This window comes from Nicotiana sylvestris, chromosome 10 (assembly GCF_000393655.2).
Source record: "Nicotiana sylvestris chromosome 10, ASM39365v2, whole genome shotgun sequence".
Lineage (NCBI taxonomy): Eukaryota > Viridiplantae > Streptophyta > Magnoliopsida > Solanales > Solanaceae > Nicotiana > Nicotiana sylvestris.
The window spans coordinates 112,373,835-112,382,412 of NC_091066.1; positions in this window are offsets into that span (position 1 = coordinate 112,373,835).

The window sequence follows — 8,578 nt, forward strand, 5'->3', positions numbered from 1 at the left end:
TCTTATTTTCAAATGGTTAAAGAAAGGTAAAATCATCATTCATTGTCATGATCCAAAATCTCACATAGTCATGATGACACCTAATCCCTAGTATGCTAGGTAAGTCAAATAATAAATAATACCGTTCAAACGAAAGATCATCGATAACGATAAATAAGAAGGTGAAAATCCATACAATTACCCCCAAGAATTTGTAGTACAATTCATGAGCCACTAAGATTTAGATTTATAAAGTTGGTACGAAAAATAAATAAAGCATATGTTTGAATATACATAAAGAGAAGTACAAATTATAAACTACCAAGAACAAGTGGTAGCTTATATCTGGAAGGTAGGTATATCTTCAATACTAGCTTTAGCAGCTCAGCTCCAAGATATGCACTCAAGCTGCAGAAGTGTAGTATAAGTACAACCGACCTCACGTACTCAGTAAGTATTCTGACTAATCTCGGTGAAGTAGTGACGAGGTTTCAGGTCAAGAATACTCACTTTACATAATCTGCATGGCTCAATAACATATACATGTACCCAGCATCAGTATCGAAATCTAAGCATGAAGCTCGAATAAGGCTATCAGTGCACATAGAGAAGATACGCACAGGAATTGTAATCAACTAACAGTTTAACATATAGAGAATACACATTTGATATCACATAACACATCAATAATTGCATATAAAGAAAACATGAATGAAATATCAAATTCTGTCAACAATTGCATATAGCTTGAATAAGCAAGTCAAGTTGCACATATTGACACATAGAGAAGATATGTACTTTAAATCAATTCTTAAATAATGTGGCATATTGAGAATATATGCATAAAAGGCATGTATATGTTCCAGAACTAGCATATATAGAAGATATGTAGTAAAAATTATGTATATATCCAAGGAGTTTATATATAGAAAAGACACACAAAATCCAACCACTGATCTATTTTCTGTAATCCGCGTGTACCTTGTCAAGGAAAAACACGAGAGGTCGATCCTAGGGGGTGGATCATTATTCACATTCAGCACGGATAACTCACGTGCCATAATTACAATGAACGCACGAACAATGCACGTGCCATCAATCTAATCCAACACACATAAAGCATATACGATAATATATATATATATACATACATACATACATACATACATACATACATACACACACATTCATCGAATACTCATGGACTGACAAAATATCATGCTAAGGTGTAGGCATATGCGAAGTGTATAACTACAGCTCAGGTTAGGCGATGCCATATAACAACAAATAACATGTTCAAATAGGAAATCAAGTCCTGCCCATGATCTCTACATGGTTCGAGAAGTTCATGTTGTAACACCTCGTACCTTAGTGTTTCGATGCATCGTAGTAAAACCATGTTAGTTGTAAGAGATTAAGGTCGTACATGAAGCTATAGATGTAAGACCCCATAAGTTTATTGAATTTTAAACACGTTGTATATTGCCTTGATATGGTACTTTCTTTTAAGAGAAACATTCTTTTGTAAATGTTGGATAAATATGATTATCAAAAGTTATTAGTGTAATATTTTTTTTTGATAAGTTTTAGTTAAACACATGATATGAGGAAACTTTTAAATAATATTTCATGTATTGTAAAAAAAGAAATTACTTTCTCATAAGAAAAGTTATATTTTTACCCATTTTAGAATTAATAGTACAAAAAAATTGTGCTTTTGATATTAGGTTAAAAAAAATGAATTTGATAAAATTACATAGGTCTCAATAAGTAGTCATGCATTATTTTATTAATGAGTCAAAATTATTAATATAGTGTGCAATGTAAGGTATAATATTTTATGTTATTTATACCATCACTTACATATATTCCATTACCTCTATATAAAGTAATGTGATATGTACAGCTTTGTTGTAGTGGACACGTGCCAAACTTTCTTAAAAAGCTGCATCTCTATCTAATTAGTCATGATCCACCGCCAAATACTACTAGTATTGCATCATATCCTTTCCTTACCTTCTTTATAAATCAATAAGTAGCAATTTATATTCCTCTTCATTTCAATTCAATGAAGTACAACACAAAAGTCTTGTTCATTCTTTCTATTTTAACGAAGAAGAACTGCAGTCTTAATAAGAGGCTCATTTTATCAAATTATCTCAATTGAAGTAAGGTGTAGGGGAACTTTAAAGAAGACAATCTTCTATGAGCTCGTATAAGTAATTAAGGTATGTTAAGCCTAATCCTTCCTTATTTTAGCATAATCCAAATTATAAAACGTAAATATAATGGTATTCTATAAGTGATTCTACTCTTAGTAGTTAAGGATGTCTACGTTATTCATTCTTATAAAATGATACTCAAAGCATGTCTAAGTATGTTTCTAATTCCCTATTGAGGCATACGAGATGTTAATGTTCAAAATATAATGTTATATGCATCTTCATTTACCACTGAGTTACGGCCGGTTAGGAAGTCATTCATTTACCATCGAGCTACGGCTGGTTGGGCAGTCATGCATTTACCACCGAGCTACGGCCGGTCGGGCAGTTATGCATTTACCATCGGCTACGACCAGTTAGGCAGTCATGCATTTACCATCGTGCTACGACTGGTTGGGCAGTTACCACTAATCAGTTGGGCAATTAACATCACGATAATGATGTATTCAGAACTATGGTATTGTAGCTATATATATGTATATCCGAAACTGAAATTATTATGCATGTTATGACCCGTAGCGGTGGGTTAGATATTACAGGTTGATTCTTATCCCTCTCAGTAATAGTGTCTTATTGTTATGTTTCATTCCTGCATTACATACTCGGTACATTCTTCGTACTGACGTCCCTTTATCTAGGGGCATTGTGCTTCATTCCACGTAGGTGTAGATAGACGAGATGAGGACCCTCCAATGTAGGCTGCCTCCAGATATCAGCTTTTGGTTGGTGAGCTCCACTTCTTCCTGGAGTATTTCCGAGTTAGGGTTCTATATATATATTTTTATTTTATGAGGATGTCGGAAGCCCTCTCCCGACTTATATACTATGGTCATGTTTTCTTAGAGATTTTGCAGACTTATCCTATGTATAGTTTTGGGTATGACATGTCAACAATCTTATCGGCCTCTATGTATCTATATAAATCTTTTTGAATTAGGTATGCGAGTTAAGTTCTAATATTGTTACTTATATATACAGATGTGGCCTGTAATGGCCCGTGACAAGTATGATAGTAAACAAGGATAAAGTACGTGGCGCTCGGTTGAGTATGCTCTGGGTGCCAGTCATGGCCCTCCGTTTTAGGCCGTGACAAACTTGGTATCTAAGCGGATCTGTCCTAGGGTTATCTGCAAGCCGTATATAATAGAGTCATGTTTATAAATGTGTTGTGCACCACGTTTTATAAAAAGGAAACTACAGCGCATTTAGGGACCAATTACCTTTCTTTCTTGATATTAGATCGTGCAATAGAGTAAAGTTGTAGGGATTAAAGCCCTCGACCTTAGACTTGTTTTATATATACAGCGATGTCTATGACCAGGAAAGCTACAGCTAGTCAGAAGGGTAAAGTAGTGGCAGATGAGGGGATGAGTAGAGCACCAGTATCTAGTGAGGGCCAGAGTAAGGCCCCGAGTGGAAGTGTGACACCCTCGCATAGTTCTCCGATTTCGCCAGCACCCGAGGAGCTGAAGAGGAACCCAGTACATCCACCTATTGCTCATGATGAAGATATGTATATGTGGAGTGCAGTACGATTGTTGACTAGATTGGTAGCCGCTCAGGCTCAACGCTAGGTAGGTACATGTGTTGGTTACGTTGATAGGGTTATTAGCGCGAGAGTTCGAGACTTCATCAACCCGGATCCTCCAGTGTTTACGGGATCCAATAAGGATGAGGACCCACAAACTTTATTGATAGGATGTAGAGGATTTTGAGGGTGATGCATGCATCAGACACTAAGTCAGTAGAGTTAGCCTCTTACCGATTGTGGGATATTGCGGTTCAGCGGTATGAAGTTTGGGAATTGTCTAGAGGGATAAATTCACCTCCAACGGTATAGGAAGAGTTCTCAGGGGCTTTCTTCGTCATTACTTGCCAGTAGAGATTTGTCAGGTAAGGATAGATAGGTTCTTGGCTCTTAAACAAGAGAATATGAGTGTGCGGGGAGTATAGTCTCTAGTTTGATTCCTTAGCGAGGTATGCCCCTCAATTGTGGCTGAGATGAGTGACCGAGTGCATCGGTTTGTGGTAGGACTTGGGCCACACCTGATTAATGAGTGTTTCACGGCCGCTTTGCTCGATAGTATAGATATTTCCCGTATCTAGGCTCATGCTCAGAATTTGGAGGATTGAAAATGGTAGTAATACAAGGATCGTGATGAGGGTCAGCGTAAGAGGGCTAGATCTGCTAGACAACTTGAGGATTTTCCGGGCGATCCTATGCCAGCATATCCTGTTGATAGTGTCCGACAGTGGCAGAGGTCGCATTATGAGGGATCTGTTTATTCTAAATCAGGGTAGGACTTGAGAATTTTAAGTTTTCAAAATTGGAGGGATTCAGCGCAGATGAGGGCACCTCCTCCGTGGTGCATTTAATGCGGTAGAGCTCATTCTGGACAATGTCGTTAGGGGTCTAATGTATGTTATACTTGTGGAGACCCTAGTCATTACATGAGGGATTGTCCTATGAAGGAAAGAGGCGAGATGGTTCTGCCCACCAGATCTATAACAGTCTCCTCCTCTTCAGTACGCCCTCTAGAGCGAGGCCCTCAGTATCAACTGGTAGAGGTAGAGGTAGGGGAGGAGCATCTAGCTCCTGCAGTAGTCAGAATCGCAAGTATACTTTGGCAGGTCATCGGGACCTAGAGGCTACACTGGATGAGGTGTCAGGTACTGTGCCTATGGGTAATGTTCGATCTTATTAACGCAAATTGCCTGGTTAATATGATTAAATATAAGAGTGATTACGTCTGAAGGGTTGAGGGAAATCAAGACTAACTTGAAAGCAAAGTAAGAACCTGAGGATAGAGGACTAAGGGAGGAGAGGGTGAGTGACCTAGGATATTAAAAAAGTTAGAACTCTAATATCTCTAATGCCCAAGGGAGGAAATCGCAGAAAGTACGCAAGATTTTGGGAAAATTAGTATAATAAAATAGAAAGTTATGAACCCGGTTATTAAGATTACAACCAGTAGGTGCCAACGCCTAGAAGATAGATTAACATACTTATAAGTGACGAATGGTTAAGAAGTAGTTTTAAGGAGGGACGATGTCCTAACCCCTGAGAGCCTGATATTTGTTTCAATGGTGTATAGCCGGGGAGGTAGATACATTTATAATTGATGAGTATGTCATGTAAATCTTATGAGTTAAAATATTCAAGGATGAATGTTCCTAAGGTGGGAGGATGTAACACCTCGTACCTTAGTGTTTGGAAGCATCATAGTAAAACCATGTTAGGTGGAAGAGATTAAGGTCGTACATGAAGCTATAGATGTAAGACCCCGTAAGTTTATTGAATTTTGAAAACGTTATATATTGCTTTGATATGGTACTTTCTTTTAAGAGAAACATTCTTTTGTAAATGTTGGATAAATATGTATCAAAAGTTATGAGTATAATATTTTTTTTTGATAACTTTTAGTTAAACACATGATATGAGGTAACTTTTAAATAATATTTTATGTATTGTAAGAAAAAAAAATTTATTTTCTCATAACAAAAATTATATTTTTACCCATTTTAGAATTAAAAATACAAAAAAAGTTGTGCTCTTGATATTAGCTTGAAAAAAAAATGAATTTAATAAAATTACATAGGTTTCAATAAGTAGTCATGCATTATTTACTAATGAGCCAAAGTTATTAATGTAGTATGCAATGTAGAGTATAATATTTTATATTATTTATGCCACCACTTACATATATTCCATTACCTCTACATGAAGTAATGTGATATGTATAACTTTGTTGTAGTGGACACATGCCAAACTTTCTTAAAAAGTTGTATCTTTATCTAATTAGTCATAATCCACCGCCAAAGACTACTAATATTGCATCATATCCTTTCCATGCCTTCTTTATAAGTCAATAAGTAGCAATTTACATTCCTCTTCTTTTCAATTCAATGAAGTACAAACAAAAGTCTTGTTCCTTCTTTCTATTTTAACAAAGAAGAACATTAGTCTTAATAAGAGGTTCCTTTTATCAAATTATCTTAATTGAAGTAAGGTGCAAGGAAGCTTTAAAGAAGCGATCTTCTACGAGCTAGTATAAGTAATTAAGGTATGTTAAAGATAATCCTTCCTTATTTTGGCATGATCCAAATAATAAAACGTAAATGTAATGGTATTTTATAAGTGATTCTACTCTTAGTAGTTAAGGATGTCTACGTTATTCATTCTTATAAAATGATACTCAAAGCATGTCTAAGTATGTTTCTAATTCCCTATTGAGGCATACAAGATGTTAATGTTCAAAATATAATGTTATATGCATCTTCATTTACCACCGAGTTACGGCCGGTTAGGAAGTCATTCATTTACCATCGAGCTACGGCTGGTTGGGCAGTCATGCATTTACCACCGAGCTATCTGGTCGGGCAGTTATGCATTTACCACCGAGCTACAGCCGGTTGGACAGTCATGCATTTACCACCGTGCTACGGCCGTTAAGGCAGTTACCACTGATCAGTTGGGGAATTAGCATCACGATGATGTATTCAGAACTATGGTATTGTAGCTATATCTATGTACATACGAAATTAAACTTATTATACATGTTATGACCCTTAGCGATGTTACAGGTTGATTCTTATCCCTCTTAGTAATTGTGTCTTATTGTTATGTTTTATTCCTGCCTTACATACTCGGTATATTCTTTGTACTGACGTCCATTTGTATGGGGGCGTTGTGCTTCATGCCACGCAGGTGTAGATAGACGAGGTGAGGACCCTCCACTATAGGCTGCCTCCAGATATCAGCTTTTAGTTGGTGAGCTCCACTTCTTCTTGGAGTATTGCCGAATAAGGGTTCGGTATATGTTATTTTGTTTTATGAGGATGTCGGGAGCCCTATCCCGACTTAGATATTATGGTCATATTTTCTTAGAGGTTTGGCAGACAGTATCATGTGTATAGTTTTGGGTATGACATATTTTGCAGACAGTATCTTGTGTATAGTTTTGGGTATGATATGTCAATAGCCTTGTCGGTCCCTATGTATCTATATAAATCTTTTTGAATTAGTTATGTGAGTTATGTTCTAATATTGTTACTTATATTTATAGATGTGGCTTGTAATGGCCCGTGGCAAGTATGATAGTAAACAGGAATAAGGTACGTGGCGCTCGGTTGAGTAGGTCTTGAGTGCCAGTCATGGCCCTCTGGTTTGGGTCTGACACACGTAGTCATCCAACATGTAAAGCATGATAGCAGGAAGTTTAGTATCCAAAACAAGGCATGATACATCTTAAAGACTACTTTGCTCATAAATCTTACAAAGCACCCACATATATGCTCGTCACCTTGTATATGATTTGCTTCTCATATATTTCAATTAGAAAAATAAGATCATGTCCTAAGAGTTATTCCCTCAACAAGATTAGGCAAGATACATACCTCATTCGGGCTAACCTCCAACATCAAATCACGTAAGAACCTCGCTATAGCCCTCCAATAACATAAATCCAAGATAATCATCAACCAAGGAAGTCAAAGAATGTTGTAGGAAGCAATCCCAATCAATAAAGTTTTGATCTTTGATGTATTCCAAAAAATCAACGAAAGTCAACCTGGGCTTGAGTGCCCGAAATCCGGAACCAATACCAAATCTCTATGACCCATAACTTGCCAAGTCCAAATATGCGATCATATTCTAAAATTGATTCCAAATCGATACTCAAATCCCAAAAATACACTCTCTTAAAGTAGAAGCAAACCTCCAAATTTCATCTCAAAATTCCATGTTTGGGGTGTTAATAATTCATGTAGATTCTTGAAAAAATACCATAATGTGTAGAAATCAGTTACTCCAAAGTCTTGTATGAAAATCTCCAATCAATTGACCCTCTCTAAATTTAGGATTCAAAACATGAGAGAATGAGTAAAAATACTGAAATAAGCACTTAAATAAGTCTACTCAGGGGTACCCTTCACAATTGCAACAAGGCCTCGCGATCGTGAAGCACAAGCATGACCTATCGCACTGCCCCTCTTCACGAACACGATGACAATGCTGCCAAGAACTACGCAAACGCGAAAACTTCCTCGCGAATGCGAAGAATAAAGCTCACAGCGCATAATCCCTCCACGTGAACGCGATGACCTCTATGTCCGAAATCGATCTGATACTCACCCAGCCCTCGGGACCTTGCCTAATCATACTAACAAGTGAAATAACATTAACCAAACTCATCCAAAAACTCGAAATACCATGCATAATATTAATATCAAGAATCGAAGATCAAAATCATTCTCTTATCTTTCAAACATTCAAATTTTGTTGAACTCGTCCGAATTACACTTAGACATACTGATTCACAACCAAAATTTGCACACAAGTCCCAATTAACCAAATTAACCTATTTGAAGTCTTGAAC